This window comes from Oncorhynchus mykiss, chromosome 23 (assembly GCF_013265735.2).
Source record: "Oncorhynchus mykiss isolate Arlee chromosome 23, USDA_OmykA_1.1, whole genome shotgun sequence".
In the NCBI taxonomy this organism is placed as follows: Eukaryota; Metazoa; Chordata; class Actinopteri; order Salmoniformes; family Salmonidae; genus Oncorhynchus; species Oncorhynchus mykiss.
In genome coordinates, this window is record NC_048587.1 from 1,310,341 (window position 1) to 1,329,357 (window position 19,017).

The window sequence follows — 19,017 nt, forward strand, 5'->3', positions numbered from 1 at the left end:
TAGAACAAACTACCTGTACATCCTGACAGAGAGGAGAGGTTAGAAGAAACTACTGTACATCCTGACAGAGAGAGGAGAGGTTACAAGAAACTACTGTACATCCTGACAGAGAGGAGAGGTTACAACAAACTACCTGTACATCCTGACAGAGAGAGGAAATGTTAGAAGAAACTACTGTACATCCTGACAGAGAGGAGAGGTTAGAACAAACTACCTGTACATCCTGACAGAGAGGAGAGGTTAGAAGAAACTACCTGTACATCCTGACAGAGAGGAGAGGTTAGAAGAAACTACCTGTACATCCTGACAGAGAGGAGAGGTTAGAACAAACTACCTGTACATCCTGACAGAGAGAGGAGAGGTTAGAATAAACTACTGTACATCCTGACAGAGAGGAGAGGTTAGAAGAAACTACCTGTACATCCTGACAGAGAGGAGAGGTTAGAACAAACTACCTGTACATCCTGACAGAGAGAGGAGAGGTTAGAATAAACTACCTGTACATCCACAAACAGAGCAGCACAATCTTGTTTTTTTATCAAGTCCCTTAATGTTTGCCATAGCTGCAGTTGTGGTGCTGTGTCCCGATCTAAAGCCAGACTGAACCCTGCTCAGTATGTTCTACTCAATTAAGAAATTGTTTAACTGTGAGTTCACTAGGGATTCATCGACTTTGGCAAAGATAGGGAGTTCACTGGGGATTCATAGACTTTGGCCAGGATAGGGAGTTCACTAGGGATTCATAGACTTTGGCCAGGATAGGGAGTTCACTAGGGATTCATAGACTTTGGCCAGGACAGGGAGTTCACTAGGGATTCATAGACTTCGGCCAGGACAGGGAGTTCACTAGGGATTCATAGACTTCGGCCAGGACAGGGAGTTCACTAGGGATTCGGTTACTGGATTGAATCCCTGAGCTGACAAGGTCAAAATATGTCATTCTGCCCCCTGAACAAGGCAGTTAACCCACTGTTCCCCGGTAGACCGTCATTGTAAATAAGAATTGATTCTTAACTGACTTGCCTAGTCAGTCCGTTTGTCTGATCCTTGAGATCTGAGTTAAAGAATGTAATGACCCTTATCCTGTCTACAAAACACTCTGGATGTGAAGGTGGATGCTGTATATAACTATTTCTATTTAGATATCAGTCTATTTGACGAATACACAAACTTCTGATTGAGAAGGCATGTTTGTTCTGCCTCTTGCCGCTCGTCAACTGTAGCCTTTTAGGAGTTGGTGCCGAGTCAGAGCAAAGCTGCTACGTGATGAGCTCTGAAGGTTAACTAAAGCCTTTTAGGAGTTGGTGCCGAGTCAGAGCAAAGCCTGCTATGTGATGAGCTCTGAAGGTTAGGAGCGGAGAAGCGGTTTCCATATTGGAAAAACCTGATGCACCATGGGCGGTGGGGAACTTTTCTATATAAAGTGTATATCTGTCTCATTTACCTGGTAGCCCTGCACATCAACTCTGTACTGGTACTCTGTGTATATAGCCAAGATATTCCTGTTTGGCCCTGTCCGGGGGTGTCCTTGGATGGGGCCACATTGTCTCCTGACCCCTCCTGTCTCAGCCGCCAGTATTTATGCTGCAGTAGTTTATGTGTTGGGGGGCTAGGGTCAGTTTGTTATATCTGGAGTACTTCTCCTGTCCTATTCGGTGTCCTGTGTGAATCTAAGTGTGCATTCTCTAATTCTCTCCTTCTCTCTTTCTTTCTCTCTCTCGGAGGACCTGAGCCCTAGGACCATGCCCCAGGACTACCTGACATGATGACTCCTTGCTGTCCCCAGTCTACCTGGCCGTGCTGCTGCTCCAGTTTCAACTGATCTGCCATATTATTATTCGACCATGCTGGTAATTTATGAACATTTGAACATCTTGGCCATGTTCTGTTATAATCTCCACCCGGCACAGCCAGAAGAGGACTGGCCACCCCACATGTGCTCTCTCTAATTCTCTCTTTCTTTCTCTCTCTCGGAGGACCTGAGCCCTAGGACCATGCCCCAGGACTACCTGACATGATGACTCCTTGCTGTCCCCAGTCCACCTGGCCGTGCTGCTGCTCCAGTTTCAACTGTTCTGCCTTATTATTATTCGACCATGCTGGTCATTTATGAACATCTTGGCCATGTTCTGTTATAATCTCCACCCGGCACAGCCAGAAGAGGACTGGCCAACCCACATAGCCTAGTTCCTCTCTAGGTTTCTTCCTAGGTTTTGGCCTTTCTAGGGAGTTTTTCCTCGCCACCGTGCTTCTACACCTGCATTGCTTGCTGTTTGGGGTTTTAGGCTGGGTTTCTGTACAGCACTTTGAGATATCAGCTGATGTACGAAGGGCTATATAAATACATTTGATTTGATTTGATATTACCTTGTACCCCTGAACATGGACTCAGTACTGGTAGACAGTGTATATTGACTAGTTATCATTGGCTCAGTACTGCTACCCAGTGTATATTGACTAGTTATCATTAACTCAGTACTGGTATAAATAGTACTGGTTGCCAGTGTATATAGCCAAGTTACTCAGTACTGGTATATATAGTACTGGTGTATAAATAGTACTGGTGTATGAATAGTACCTGTGTGTGTTTATGTATGTATGTATGTGTGTGTGTGTATGTATATATGTGTGTGTATGTATATATGTGTGTGTGTGTATGTATATATGTGTGTGTGTATGTATGTATGTGTGTATGTATGTATGTATGTATATATGTATGTATGTATATATGTATATATGTATGTATGTATGTATATATGTATATATGTATATATGTATATATGTATATATGTATATATGTATATATGTATATATGTATATGTGTGTGTGTGTGTGTGTGTGTAACATCACTGCTCTAGAGGAGATCTGCATTGAGGAATGGGCCAAAATACCAGCAACAGTGTGTGTGAACCTTGTGAAGACTTACAGAAAACGTTTGACCTCTGTCATTGCCAACAAAGGGTATATAACAAAGTATTGAGAAACTTTTGTTATTGACCAAATACTTATTTTCCATCATAATTTGCAAATAAATTCATTAAAAATCCTACAATGTGATTTTCTGGATTTTTTTCTTCTCATTTTGTCTGTCATAGTTGAAGTGTACCTATGATGAAAATTACAGGCCTCATCTTTTTAAGTGGGAGAACTTGCACAATTGGTGGCTGACTAAATACTTTTTTGCCCCACTGTATGTATGTATATATGTGTGTGTATATATATCGTAATGTGTGTATATATATATATATATATATATCATTCACACTTCTGTGAAATCAAACTGTCCACTTAGGAAGCAACACTGATTGACAATACATTTCACATGCTGTTGTGCAAATGTAATAGACAGCAGGTGGAAATTATAGGCAATTAGCAAGACACCCCCAATAAAGGAGTGGTTCTGCAGGTGGTAACCACAGACCACTTCTCAGTTCCTATGCTTCCTGGCTGATGTTCTGGTCACTTTTGACTGTTGGCGGTGCTTCCACTCTAGTGGTAGCATGAGACGGAGTCTACAACCCACACAAGTGGCTCAGGTAGTGCAGCTCATCCAGGATGGCACATCAATGCGTGCTGTGGCAAGAAGGTTTGCTGTGTCTGTCAGCGTAGTGTCCAGAGCATGGAGGCGCTACCAGGAGACAGGCCAGTACATCAGGAGACGTGGAGGAGGCCGTAGGAGGGCAACAACCCAGCAGCAGGACTGCTACCTCCGCCTTTGTGCAAGGAGGAGCACTGCCAGAGCCCTGCAAAATGACCTCCAGCAGGCCACAAATGTGCATGTGTCTGCTCAAACAGTCAGAAACAGACTCCATGAGGGTGGTATGAGGGCCCGATGTCCACAGGTGGGGGTTGTGCTTACAGCCCAACTCCGTGCAGGATGTTTGGCATTTGCCAGAGAACACCAAGATTGGCAAATTCGCCACTGGCGCCCTGTGCTCTTCACAGATGAAAGCAGGTTCACACTGAGCACATGTGACAGTCTGGAGACACCATGGAGAACGTTCTGCTGCCTGCAACATCCTCCAGCATCACCAGTTTGGCGGTGGGTCAGTCATGGTGTGGGGTGGCATTTCTTTGGGGTGCCGCACAGCCCTCCATGTGCTCGCCAGAGGTAGCCTGACTGCCGTTAGGTACCGAGATGAGATCCCAGACCCCTTGTGAGACCATATGCTGGTGCGGTTGGCCCTGGGTTCCTCCTAATGCAAGACAATGCTCATGTGGCTGGAGTGTGTCAGCAGTTCCTGCAAGAGGAAGGCATTGATGCTATGGACTGGTCCGCCCGTTCCTCAGACCTGAATCCAATTCAGCACATCTGGGACATCATGTCTCGCTCCATCCACCAACGCCACGTTGCACCACAGACTGTCCAGGAGTTGGCGGATGCTTTAGTCCAGGTCTGGGAGGAGATCCCTCAGGAGACCATCTGCCACCTCATCAGGAGCATGCCCAGGTGTTGTAGGGAGGTCATACAGGCACGTGGAGGCCACACACACTACTGAGCCTCATTTTGACTTGTTTTAAGGACATTACATCAAAGTTGGATCAGCCTGTAGTGTGGTTTTCCACTTTAATTTTGAGTGTGACTCCAAATCCAGACCCCCATGGGTTGATAAATTTGTGTGTTATTTTAGTGTTCCCTTTATTTTTTTGAGCAGTGTATATATAAATATATATATGCATGTGTGTGAGTGTGTATATATGTTTATGAATATATATATATTAGTACTGGTATTATAGTATATTGGTATATATTGTTTTCGTTACTATTTGTGTTATTATTTTTCTTTTGATATGTTTCTCTCTGCCGTCAGAAAACATTCCATTCCTCTCCCTCTCTCTCTCTCTTCTGTCTCTCTCTCTCTCTCTGTCTCTCTCTCTCTCTCTCTCTCTCTCTCTCTCTCTCTCTCTCTGTCTCTCTCTCTCTCTCTCTCTCTCTCTCTCTGTCTCTCTCTCTCTCTCTCTCTCTCTGTCTCTCTCTCTCTCTCTGTCTCTCTGTCTCTCTCTCTCTCTCTCTCTCTCTCTGTCTCTCTCTCTCTCTCTCTCTCTCTCTCTGTCTCTCTCTCTCTCTCTCTGTCTCTCTCTCTCTCTCTCTCTCTCTCTCTCTCTCTCTCTCTCTGTCTCTCTCTCTCTCTCTCTCTCTCTCTCTCTCTCTCTCTCTCTCTCTCTCTCTCTCTCTGTCTCTCTCTCTCTCTCTCTCTCTCTCTCTGTCTCTCTCTCTCTCTCTCTGTCTCTCTCTCTCTCTCTCTCTCTGTCTCTCTCTCTCTCTCTGTCTCTCTCTCTCTCTGTCTCTGTCTCTCTCTCTCTCTCTCTCTCTCTCTCTGTCTCTCTCTCTCTCTCTCTCTCTGTCTCTCTCTGTCTCTCTCTCTCTCTCTCTCTGTCTCTCTCTCCCTCTCTCTCTCTCTCTCTCTCTCTGTCTCTCTCTCTCTCTCTGTCTCTCTCTCTCTCTCTCTCTCTCTCTCTCTCTCTCCCTCTCTCTCTCCCTGTCTCTCTCTCTCTGTCTCTCTCTCCCTGTCTCTCTCTCTCTCTCTCTCTGTCTCTCTCTCCCTGTCTCTCTCTCTCTCTCTCTCTCTCTCTCTCTCCCCGTCTCTCTCTCTCTGTCTCTCCTTGTCTCTCTCTCTCTCTCTCCCTGTCTCTCTCTCTCTCTCCCTGTCTCTCTACCTGTCTCTCCCTCCCTGTCTCTCCCTGTCTCTCTCTCTCTCCCTGTCTCTCTCTCTCCCTCTCTCTCTCCCTCTCCCTCTCTTTCTCCCTCTCTCTCTCCCTCTCTCTCTCTCTCCCTCTCTCTCTGCTTCTTTCCCGCTCTCTCCCTTTCTCTCTCTCCCTCTCTCTCTCTCTCCCTGTCTCTCTCTCTCTCTCTGTCTCTCTCTCTCTGTCTCTCCTTGTCTCTCTCTCTCTCTCTCTCCCTGTCTCTCTCTCTCTCTCCCTGTCTCTCTCTCTCTCTCCCTGTTTCTCTACCTGTCTCTCCCTGTCTCTCTCTCCCTGTCTCTCTCTCTCTCCCTCTCTCTCCCTGTCTCTCTCTCTCCCTCTCTCTCTCCCTCTCCCTCTCTTTCTCCCTCTCTCTCTCCCTCTCTCTCTCCCTCTCCCTCTCTTTCTCCCTCTCTCTCTCCCTCTCTCTCTCTCTCCCTCTCTCTCTGCTTCTTTCCCGCTCTCTCCCTTTCTCTCTCTCCCTCTCTCTCTCTCTCCCTGTCTCTCTCTCTCTCTCTCCCTGTCTCTCTCTCAAATTCAAATTCAAGCTGCTTTATTGGCATGAAAAACATTGTGTCAATATTGCCAAAGCAACAATGTATACAATATACATTGTAACAAAATTGTAAATGATAGCCAATAATAATATAAAATGGTAGTAAATAACATAATACAAAATTAAATACAAAAATAATAACAATAAAATGGTAACAGTCAATAGTAGAAATGCAATAAATATAAAATCAAATTATGGAAAATGAAACTATAACTAACTTATAACTACATAACGGTCATCTTCTTCTTTATATCAGTACTACAACTACAATCATCATTACTACGACTACTACTACCATCACCAAACTGTTATCACTACCATTACCACCCATATTTGGAATGATAAACATTAATAATTATAGTAATAATAGTAATAATAAGTAAGTTACTGTTTACTATGCAGATGTTATTATTCAGTGTCCCTCAGGCTATGGCAGGAAAATACATATTTGGCTGCAAGAGGAGCCATTGCTCCTTCGCCCATGAGTATTCTTAGTTTTTCCTCTGGGTTCAATTTGTAAAAATTTTGAATATATGTAGTCATTTCTGTGAATAATGAATCTCTTTGTGAGGAATATTTATCACATATCTCTCTCTCTCTGTCTCTCTCTCTCCCTGTCTCTCTCTCTCTCCCTGTCTCTCTCTCTCTCTCTCTCTCTCTCTCTCTCTCTCTCTCTCTCTCTCTCTCTCTCTGTCTACCTGTCTCTCTCTCCGTTTCTCTCTCTACCTCTCTCTCTCCCTGTCTCTCTCTATCGCTCTCTCTCTCTCTCTCCCTGTCTCCCTGTCTCTCTCTCTACCCCTCTCTCTCTCCCTGTCTCCCTCTCTCTCTCTCTACCTGTCTCTCTCTCCCTCTTTCCCTCTCTCTCTCCCTCTTTCCCTCTCTCTCTCCCTCTTTCCCTCTCCCTCTTTCCCTCTCTCTCTCCCTGTCTCTCTCTCTCTCCCTGTCTCTCTCTCTCTCCCTGTCTCTCTCTCTCTCCCTGTCTCTCTCTCTCCCTGTCTCTCTCTCTCCCTGTCTCTCTCTCTCTCCCTGTCTCTCTCTCTCACTGTCTCTCTCTCTCCCTGTCTCTCTCTCTCTCTCCCTGTCTCTCTCTCTCTCTCCCTGTCTCTCTCTCTCTCCCTGTCTCTCTCTCTCTCTCCCTGTCTCTCTCTCTCTCTCTCTCTCTCTCTCTCTCTCTCTCTCTCTCTCTCCCTGTCTCTCTCTCTCTCGCCCTCTCTCTCTCTCTCTCTCTCTCTCGCTCTCTCTCTCTCTCTCCCTCTCTCCCTGTCTCTCTCCCTCTCTCCCTGTCTCTCTGTCTCTCTCTCTCTGTCTCTCTCTCTCTCTCTCTCTCTCTCTCTCCCTCTCTCCCTGTCTCTCTGTCTCTCTCCCTGTCTCTCTCTATCTCTCTCCCTGTCTCTCTCTCTCTCTCTCTCTCCCTGTCTCTCTCTCTCTCCCTGTCTCTCTCGCGCACGCGCGCTGAATGCAGTACGGGGTCTGATCGTTGGGGTCAGTCAACCCTCGGCTCTTTCCACTAGTTTCACTTAGTTTCCTTCAGGACAGGAAGAGGCAGATTAACTCTAATTTGTCACTTTGTCTCACTCAGCTCGGCAGGATTCACGGCTAGGAATAATGATTAAGTAGGGACAACTGAGGGGCCACTGTCAGACAGACAGACATCTTTGTAGCACATGTGGCTATAACTTTGAAAATCCATTTTCTAAGAGTTGAAATTGAATTACTCACAGACCTCTAACGCCTGGCATCTGTTTGTCTCTAAGCTTTCTCCTCTAGCTCTCCTCTCTCCTCTAGCTCTCCTCTCTCCTCTCTCCTCTCCTCTCTTCTCTCTCTCTCAATTCAATTCAATTCAATTCAAGGGCTTTATTGGCATGGGAAACATGTGTTAACATTGCCAAAGCAAGTGAGGTAGATAATATATAAAGTGAAATAAACAATAAAAATGAACAGTAAACATTAAACATACAGAAGTTTCAAAACAATAAAGACATTACAAATGTCACATTATATATATTATATTATATATATACATATACCTCTCTCTCCTCTCTCCTCTCTCCTCTCTCCTCTCTTCTCTCTTCTCTCCTCACTCTCTCTCCTCTCTCCTCTCTCTTCTCTCTTCTCTCTTCTCTCTTCTCTCCTCTCTCCTCTCTTCTCTCTTCTCTCCTCACTCTCTCTCCTCTCTCCTCTCTCCTCTCTCTTCTCTCTTCTCTCTTCTCTCCTCACTCTCTCTCCTCTCTCCTCTCTCCTCGCTCTCAGATTTTCTGTTTAACTAAAATAATCAGGTTCTAAATATCTCTCAGTAAAGTCAGGCCTTCCCAGTATGAATACATCTGTCAGCCCTTCCCAGTATGAATACATCTGTCAGCCCTTCCCAGTATGAAATATCTCTCAGTAAAGTCAGCCCTTCCCAGTATGAATACATCTGTCAGTAAAGTCAGCCCTTCCCAGTATGAATACATCTGTCAGCCCTTCCCAGTATGAAATATCTCTCAGTAAAGTCAGCCCTTCCCAGTATGAATACATCTGTCAGTAAAGTCAGCCCTTCCCAGTATGAATACATCTGTCAGCCCTTCCCAGTGTGAATACATCTGTCAGCCCTTCCCAGTATGAATACATCTGTCAGCCCTTCCCAGTATGAATACATCTGTCAGCCCTTCCCAGTATGAATACATCTGTCAGCCCTTCCCAGTATGAATACATCTGTCAGCCCTTCCCAGTATGAATACATCTGTCAGTAAAGTCAGCCCTTCCCAGTATGAATACATCTGTCAGCACTTCCCAGTATGAATACATCTGTCAGCCTTTCCCAGTATGAATACATCTGTCAGTAAAGTCAGCCCTTCCCAGTATGAATACATCTGTCAGCACTTCCCAGTATGAATACATCTGTCAGCCCTTCCCAGTAGGAATACATCTGTCAGCCCTTCCCAGTATGAATACATCTGTCAGCCCTTCCCAGTATGAATACATCTGTCAGCCTTTCCCAGTACGAATACATCTGTCAGCCCTTCCCAGTACGAATACATCTGTCAGCCCTTCCCAGTGTGAATACATCTGTCAGCACATCCCAGTGTGAATACATCTGTCAGCCCTTCCCAGTGTGAATACATCTGTCAGCCCTTCCCAGTGTGAATACATCTGTCAGCCCTTCCCAGTGTGAATACATCTGTCAGCCCTTCCCAGTGTGAATACATCTGTCAGCCCTTCCCAGTGTGAATACATCTGTCAGCCCTTCCCAGTGTGAATATATCTGTCAGCCTTTCCAAGTGTGAATACATCTGTCAGCCCTTCCCAGTGTGAATACATCTGTCAGCCCTTCCCAGTGTGAATACATCTCTCAGTAAAGTCAACACTTCCCACTATGAATGAGAATCTGATCTAGACCTAGTAATAGTTTTCTGAGCCATGTGATTCCAAACCGTTCTATTCCTTGTGTAAACCTTTTCCCTACTGGGCCTGAGTAAGAGGTCTCTAGTGGCGGACCAAGCCTTGGCTGTTGGCAGGGAAGATGAGAAACGAGAGGTAAAGATGCAGCCTGAGCCTGTCTCCGTCTGGCAGGTCTGGAAACTCTGCTCAGTATTATATGTTAGCCCATCAACTCATATCAGCCTCACTCTGAAACTGATTGTGCTTCAGAGAAATGATGGTTGAGGGAGGGAAGGAGTCCTCAGTGGAGTCATGATGGAGGGAGGGAAGGAGTCCTCAGTGGAGTCATGAGGGAAGGAGTCCTCAGTGGAGTGATGATGGATGGAGAGAGTACTCAGTGGAGTCATGATGGAGGGAGGTAGGGAGTCCTCAGTGGAGTCATGATGGAGGGAGGGAGTCCTCAGTGGAGTCATGAGGGAAGGAGTCCTCAGTGGAGTGATGATGGAGGGAGGGAGTACTCAGTGGAGTCATGATGGAGGGAGGGAGTCATGATGGAGGGAAGGAGTCCTCAGTGGAGAAATGATGGATGGAGGGAGGGAAGGAGTCCTCAGTGGAGTCATGATGGAGGGAGGGAGTCATGATGGAGGGAAGGAGTCCTCAGTGGAGAAATTATGGATGGAGGGAGGGAAGGAGTCCTCAGTGGAGTCAAGATGGAGGGAGGGAAGGAGTCCTCAGTGGAGTCATGATGGAGGGAGGGAAGGAGTCATGATGGAGGGAGTCCTCAGTGGGGTCATGATGGAGGGAGTCCTCAGTGGGGTCATGATGGATGCAGTCCTCAGTGCGGTCATGATGGATGCAGTCCTCAGTGGGGTCATGATGGAGGGAGTCCTCAGTGGGGTCATGATGGAGGGAGTCCTCAGTGGGGTCATGATGGATGGAGTCCTCAGTGGGGTCATGATGGATGGAGTCCTCAGTGGGGTCATGATGGATGGAGTCCTCAGTGCGGTCATGATGGAGGGAGTCCTCAGTGGGGTCATGATGGATGCAGTCCTCAGTGGGGTCATGATGGATGCAGTCCTCAGTGGGGTCATGATGGAGGGAGTCCTCAGTGGGGTCATGATGGATGCAGTCCTCAGTGCGGTCATGATGGATGCAGTCCTCAGTGGGGTCATGATGGATGCAGTCCTCAGTGGGGTCATGATGGAGGGAGTCCTCAGTGGGGTCATGATGGATGCAGTCCTCAGTGCGGTCATGATGGAGGGAGTCCTCAGTGGGGTCATGATGGATGCAGTCCTCAGTGGGGTCATGATGGATGGAGTCCTCAGTGGGGTCATGATGGAGGGAGTCCTCAGTGCGGTCATGATGGATGCAGTCCTCAGTGGGGTCATGATGGATGCAGTCCTCAGTGGGGTCATGATGGAGGGAGGTAGGGAGTCCTCAGTGGAGTCATGATGGAGGGAGGGAGTCCTCAGTGGAGTCATGAGGGAAGGAGTCCTCAGTGGAGTGATGATGGAGGGAGGGAGTACTCAGTGGAGTCATGATGGAGGGAGGGAGTCATGATGGAGGGAAGGAGTCCTCAGTGGAGAAATTATGGATGGAGGGAGGGAAGGAGTCCTCAGTGGAGTCATGATGGAGGGAGGGAAGGAGTCCTCAGTGGAGTCATGATGGAGGGGGGGAAGGAGTCCTCATTGGAGTCATGATGGAGGGAAGGAGTTCTCACTGAAGTAATGATGGAAGGAGGGAGGGAAGGAGTCCTCAGTGGAGGGAGAGAAGGAGTCCTCAGTGGAATGATGATGGAGGGAGGGAGTACTCAGTGGAGTCGTGATGGAGGGAGGGAAGGAGTACTTAGTGGAATCATGATGGAGGGAGGGAGTCATGATGGAGGGAAGGAGTACTCAGTGGAGTCATGATGGAGGGAGGGAGTCCTCAGTGGAGTCATGCTGGAGGGGTGGAGTCCTCAGTGTAGTCATGGAGGGAGGGAGGGAGTCCTCAGTGGAGTCATGATGGAGGGAGGGAGTCCTCAGTGGAGTCATGATGGAGGGAGGGAGTCTTCAGTGGAGTCATGATGGAGGGAGGGAGTCCTCAGTGGAGTCATGATGGAGGGAGGGAGTCTTCAGTGGAGTCATGATGGATGGAGGGAGTCCTCAGTGGAGTCATGATGGATGGAGTCCTCAGTGGGGTCATGATGGATGGAGTCCTCAGTGGGGTCATGATGGATGGAGTCCTCAGTGCGGTCATGATGGAGGGAGTCCTCAGTGGGGTCATGATGGATGCAGTCCTCAGTGGGGTCATGATGGATGCAGTCCTCAGTGGGGTCATGATGGAGGGAGTCCTCAGTGGGGTCATGATGGATGCAGTCCTCAGTGCGGTCATGATGGATGCAGTCCTCAGTGGGGTCATGATGGATGCAGTCCTCAGTGGGGTCATGATGGAGGGAGTCCTCAGTGGGGTCATGATGGATGCAGTCCTCAGTGCGGTCATGATGGAGGGAGTCCTCAGTGGGGTCATGATGGATGCAGTCCTCAGTGGGGTCATGATGGATGGAGTCCTCAGTGGGGTCATGATGGAGGGAGTCCTCAGTGCGGTCATGATGGATGCAGTCCTCAGTGGGGTCATGATGGATGCAGTCCTCAGTGGGGTCATGATGGAGGGAGGTAGGGAGTCCTCAGTGGAGTCATGATGGAGGGAGGGAGTCCTCAGTGGAGTCATGAGGGAAGGAGTCCTCAGTGGAGTGATGATGGAGGGAGGGAGTACTCAGTGGAGTCATGATGGAGGGAGGGAGTCATGATGGAGGGAAGGAGTCCTCAGTGGAGAAATGATGGATGGAGGGAGGGAAGGAGTCCTCAGTGGAGTCATGATGGAGGGAGGGAAGGAGTTCTCAGTGGAGTCATGATGGAGGGGGGGAAGGAGTCCTCATTGGAGTCATGATGGAGGGAAGGAGTTCTCACTGAAGTAATGATGGAAGGAGGGAGGGAAGGAGTCCTCAGTGGAGGGAGAGAAGGAGTCCTCAGTGGAATGATGATGGAGGGAGGGAGTACTCAGTGGAGTCGTGATGGAGGGAGGGAAGGAGTACTTAGTGGAATCATGATGGAGGGAGGGAGTCATGATGGAGGGAAGGAGTACTCAGTGGAGTCATGATTGAGGGAGGGAGTCCTCAGTGGAGTCATGCTGGAGGGGTGGAGTCCTCAGTGTAGTCATGGAGGGAGGGAGGGAGTCCTCAGTGGAGTCATGATGGAGGGAGGGAGTCCTCAGTGGAGTCATGATGGAGGGAGGGAGTCTTCAGTGGAGTCATGATGGAGGGAGGGAGTCCTCAGTGGAGTCATGATGGAGGGAGGGAGTCTTCAGTGGAGTCATGATGGATGGAGGGAGTCCTCAGTGGAGTCATGATGGAGGGAGGGAGTCATGATGGAGGGAAGGAGTCCTCAGTGGAGAAATTATGGATGGAGGGAGGGAAGGAGTCCTCAGTGGAGTCAAGATGGAGGGAGGGAAGGAGTCCTCAGTGGAGTCATGATGGAGGGAGGGAAGGAGTCATGATGGAGGGAGTCCTCAGTGGGGTCATGATGGATGCAGTCCTCAGTGCGGTCATGATGGATGCAGTCCTCAGTGGGGTCATGATGGAGGGAGTCCTCAGTGGGGTCATGATGGAGGGAGTCCTCAGTGGGGTCATGATGGATGGAGTCCTCAGTGGGGTCATGATGGATGGAGTCCTCAGTGGGGTCATGATGGATGGAGTCCTCAGTGGGGTCATGATGGAGGGAGTCCTCAGTGGGGTCATGATGGATGGAGTCCTCAGTGGGGTCATGATGGATGGAGTCCTCAGTGGGGTCATGATGGATGGAGTCCTCAGTGGGGTCATGATGGAGGGAGTCCTCAGTGGGGTCATGATGGATGCAGTCCTCAGTGGGGTCATGATGGAGGGAGTCCTCAGTGGGGTCATGATGGATGCAGTCCTCAGTGCGGTCATGATGGATGCAGTCCTCAGTGGGGTCATGATGGATGGAGTCCTCAGTGGGGTCATGATGGATGGAGTCCTCAGTGGGGTCATGATGGATGGAGTCCTCAGTGGGGTCATGATGGATGGAGTCCTCAGTGGGGTCATGAAGGAGGGAGTCCTCAGTGCGGTCATGATGGATGCAGTCCTCAGTGGGGTCATGATGGATGCAGTCCTCAGTGGGGTCATGATGGAGGGAGTCCTCAGTGGGGTCATGATGGATGCAGTCCTCAGTGCGGTCATGATGGATGCAGTCCTCAGTGGGGTCATGATGGATGCAGTCCTCAGTGGGGTCATGATGGAGGGAGTCCTCAGTGGGGTCATGATGGATGCAGTCCTCAGTGCGGTCATGATGGAGGGAGTCCTCAGTGGGGTCATGATGGATGCAGTCCTCAGTGGGGTCATGATGGATGGAGTCCTCAGTGGGGTCATGATGGAGGGAGTCCTCAGTGCGGTCATGATGGATGCAGTCCTCAGTGGGGTCATGATGGAGGGAGTCCTCAGTGGGGTCATGATGGATGCAGTCCTCAGTGGGGTCATGATGGAGGGAGTCCTCAGTGGGGTCATGATGGATGCAGTCCTCAGTGGGGTCATGATGGATGGAGTCCTCAGTGGGGTCATGATGGATGGAGTCCTCAGTGGGGTCATGATGGATGGAGTCCTCAGTGGGGTCATGATGGATGGAGTCCTCAGTGGGGTCATGATGGATGGAGTCCTCAGTGGGGTCATGATGGAGGGAGTCCTCAGTGGGGTCATGATGGAGGGAGTCCTCAGTGGGGTCATGATGGATGCAGTCCTCAGTGGGGTCATGATGGATGGAGTCCTCAGTGGGGTCATGATGGATGGAGTCCTCAGTGGGGTCATGATGGATGGAGTCCTCAGTGGGGTCATGATGGAGGGAGGGAAGGAGTCCTCAGTGGAGTCATGATGGAGGGAGGGAAGGAGTCATGATGGAGGGAGTCCTCAGTGGGGTCATGATGGATGCAGTCCTCAGTGCGGTCATGATGGATGCAGTCCTCAGTGGGGTCATGATGGAGGGAGTCCTCAGTGGGGTCATGATGGAGGGAGTCCTCAGTGGGGTCATGATGGATGGAGTCCTCAGTGGGGTCATGATGGATGGAGTCCTCAGTGGGGTCATGATGGATGGAGTCCTCAGTGGGGTCATGATGGAGGGAGTCCTCAGTGGGGTCATGATGGATGGAGTCCTCAGTGGGGTCATGATGGATGGAGTCCTCAGTGGGGTCATGATGGATGGAGTCCTCAGTGGGGTCATGATGGAGGGAGTCCTCAGTGGGGTCATGATGGATGCAGTCCTCAGTGGGGTCATGATGGAGGGAGTCCTCAGTGGGGTCATGATGGATGCAGTCCTCAGTGCGGTCATGATGGATGCAGTCCTCAGTGGGGTCATGATGGATGGAGTCCTCAGTGGGGTCATGATGGATGGAGTCCTCAGTGGGGTCATGATGGATGGAGTCCTCAGTGGGGTCATGATGGATGGAGTCCTCAGTGGGGTCATGAAGGAGGGAGTCCTCAGTGCGGTCATGATGGATGCAGTCCTCAGTGGGGTCATGATGGATGCAGTCCTCAGTGGGGTCATGATGGAGGGAGTCCTCAGTGGGGTCATGATGGATGCAGTCCTCAGTGGGGTCATGATGGATGGAGTCCTCAGTGGGGTCATGATGGATGGAGTCCTCAGTGGGGTCATGATGGATGGAGTCCTCAGTGGGGTCATGATGGATGGAGTCCTCAGTGGGGTCATGAAGGAGGGAGTCCTCAGTGCGGTCATGATGGATGCAGTCCTCAGTGCGGTCATGATGGATGCAGTCCTCAGTGGGGTCATGATGGATGCAGTCCTCAGTGGGGTCATGATGGAGGGAGTCCTCAGTGGGGTCATGATGGATGCAGTCCTCAGTGCGGTCATGATGGAGGGAGTCCTCAGTGGGGTCATGATGGATGCAGTCCTCAGTGGGGTCATGATGGATGGAGTCCTCAGTGGGGTCATGATGGAGGGAGTCCTCAGTGCGGTCATGATGGATGCAGTCCTCAGTGGGGTCATGATGGAGGGAGTCCTCAGTGGGGTCATGATGGATGCAGTCCTCAGTGGGGTCATGATGGAGGGAGTCCTCAGTGGGGTCATGATGGATGCAGTCCTCAGTGGGGTCATGATGGATGGAGTCCTCAGTGGGGTCATGATGGATGGAGTCCTCAGTGGGGTCATGATGGATGGAGTCCTCAGTGGGGTCATGATGGATGGAGTCCTCAGTGGGGTCATGATGGATGGAGTCCTCAGTGGGGTCATGATGGAGGGAGTCCTCAGTGGGGTCATGATGGAGGGAGTCCTCAGTGGGGTCATGATGGATGCAGTCCTCAGTGGGGTCATGATGGATGGAGTCCTCAGTGGGGTCATGATGGATGGAGTCCTCAGTGGGGTCATGATGGATGGAGTCCTCAGTGGGGTCATGATGGAGGGAGTCCTCAGTGGGGTCATGATGGAGGGAGTCCTCAGTGGGGTCATGATGGAGGTAGGGAAGGAGTCCTCAGTAGAGTAATGATGAAGGGAGGGAGTCCTTAGTGGAGTCATGATGGACAGAGTCATGATGGAGGAAGGGAGTCCTCAGTGGAGTCATGATGGAGGAAGGGAGTCCTCAGTGGAGTCATGATGGAGGGAAGGAGTTCACAGTGGAGTCATGATGGATGGAGTGAGGGAGGGAGTCCTCAGTGGAAAACTAAAGTAAGATAGACCTCTCCTCCTCCATCTCTTCTGTCTTCCTCTAAAGTCACTGTCTAGAGTCGTTCTGTCTATCGCTGGCCCCTAGGGAATGTTGGGGAAGTAGGCAAGTAGGTCACAGAGAAAGAGGATTTGGAGGAACAGAAAGGTTAAGTCCTTCAAAATCCTGACGAAAAAACACCTTCGCATGGTCTGTCGTAGGGGCAAACAGCTTAACCAGTTCTGCTCTTTAAATTAAAATGAGTGAAAAGCGGAGTTGACAAAGTCACGTATCATAAATGCTACTGTAGTGTATTCATGGATGCCGTAGTGAAGAGATTTCTCAGAGAGAAACTGTCTGGAACAGTAACTGTTATGAGGTGGACTAAAACATCTTGGGAAAAAAGGGGGATATGAATATCGTGTCCCTTAGGAAATGACCTTGAGGCCTTCCTATGTCCACTAACACATCTTCTGTATCAACACCAACAAGTTAGGATGACCTGAAACCTGATGAGGCCTTCCTATGTCCACTAACACATCTTCTGCATCAACACCAACAAGACCTGAAACCTGATGAGGCCTTCCTATGTCCACTAACACATATTCTGAAGCCTCTCTATGTCCACTAACACATATTCTGAGGCCTCTCTATGTCCACTAACACATCTTCTGTATCAACACCAACAAGTTAGGATGACCTGAAACCTGATGAGGCCTTCCTATGTCCACCAACACATCTTCTGTATCAACACCAACAAGTTAGGATGACCTGAAACCTGATGAGGCCTCTCCATGTCCACTAACACATCTTCTGTATCAACACCAACAAGTTAGGATGACCTGAAACCTGATGAGGCCTCCATGTCCACTAACACATCTTCTGTGTCAACACCAACAAGTTAGGAAGACCTGAAACCTGATGAGGCCTTCCTATGTCCACTAACACATCTTCTGCATCAACACCAACAAGACCTGAAACCTGATGAGGCCTTCCTATGTCCACTAACACATATTCTGAAGCCTCTCTATGTCCACTAACACATATTCTGAGGCCTCTCTATGTCCACTAACACATCTTCTGTATCAACACCAACAAGTTAGGATGACCTGAAACCTGATGAGGCCTTCCTATGTCCACCAACACATCTTCTGTATCAACACCAACAAGTTAGGATGACCTGAAACCTGATGAGGCCTCTCCATGTCCACTAACACATCTTCTGTATCAACACCAACAAGTTAGGATGACCTGAAACCTGATGAGGCCTTCCTATGTCCACTAACACATCTTCTGCATCAACACCAACAAGACCTGAAACCTGATGAGGCCTTCCTATGTCCACTAACACATATTCTGAAGCCTCTCTATGTCCACTAACACATATTCTGAGGCCTCTCTATGTCCACTAACACATCTTCTGTATCAACACCAACATGTCAGGAAGACCTGAAACCTGATGAGGTCTTCCTATGTCCACTAACACATCTTCTACATCAACACCAACAAGTTAGGAAGACCTGAAACCTGATGAGGCCTCTCCATGTCCACTAACACATCTTCTGAGGCCTTTGATTTCTAAATGAAGCATGTATTACATTTACACAATAAATCCCAATTCTACTAATTATCCTCATCACGTTCTCCAATCCATTGGCTGAAAACCACATTACTAATGTGGAGCATTTAAAGGAACCTATCACAGAGAACATTAGCCCGGGGCTGCTGTGTGGACATAGGCTGCTGCAACCACAATGCACTTTGGACACGGGCACAGACACAACCCCGACCCCTTCTTGCTGCTGGTGATAATTACCACCAGCTGAGAAACAGTCCTTATGTTGCCCCAGCCCGGTCTACTGTTCAGTTTCAGAAGTGGATTCTCAGCTACTTAGTTCAACCCCACATGTGGTCTTCGTTCCAGGGGCCAGGTCAATAGTAGTGCACTATGTAGGGAAAGGGGTTCCATTTGGGACACAATTAACAACATGCCACAGGCTGAGGTCCACTTGGTCAGCCTGAGATGGTTTCGTTCAGAGGTGAATGGGTGGGCTGCGGTGGTGGGGTGGGGGGGGGTCAATTAGCTGCTGGGTGTGGTGGGGTGGGGTGGGCTGCTGTGGTGGGGTGGGGGCGTCAATTAGCTGCTGGGTGTGGTGGGCGTGGGGGTAGGAGCTGCTGGCTGTGGTGGGGTGGGTTCAATTAGCTGCTGGGCGTGGGGGTAGGAGCTGCTGGCTGTGGTGGGGGCGTCAATTAGCTGCTGGGTGTGGTGGGCGTGGGGGTAGGAGCTGCTGGCTGTGGTTGGGGGGGTCAATTAGCTGCTGGGAGCTGCTGGGTGTGGTTGTCGGGCGTGGGGGAGCTGCTGGCTGTGGTGGGGGTGGGAGCTGCTGGCTGTGGTGGGGGTGGGTTGATGTCGGTCCATTAGAGAGACAGTTTGTGTGGGATTTCTCAGGGCAAATCAGCAAACCACAGCCCCAGCACCGATCAGGGGGACCACAGGCCCGACCCAGCAGGGGAAGGCAGTACCAGCTCACTGCACTGGGCTGGTCAGACCTGGGGCTGCCCTCAAGGTGCCTCCTCAGAGGTTTATCTCCCTGGATAAACTAACCAACAGCATGGAAAGACAAACACTGTAGCCATGTCGTCTGGAGGTCAAGGTTACAGTAGGTTGGTTCACCTAACAACACTGTAGCCATGCCTCTCTCTCCTTCCTCCCAGCCTCT

General features: G+C 49.6%; 1 protein-coding gene across 2 annotated transcripts in view; it reads right to left on the reverse strand.

The window, feature by feature from the left end:
- LOC110515341 (gremlin-2-like) overlaps window positions 1-19,017 on the reverse strand; it is a 39,186-nt gene that overhangs the window by 4,794 nt on the left and 15,375 nt on the right. The window lies entirely within an intron of this gene.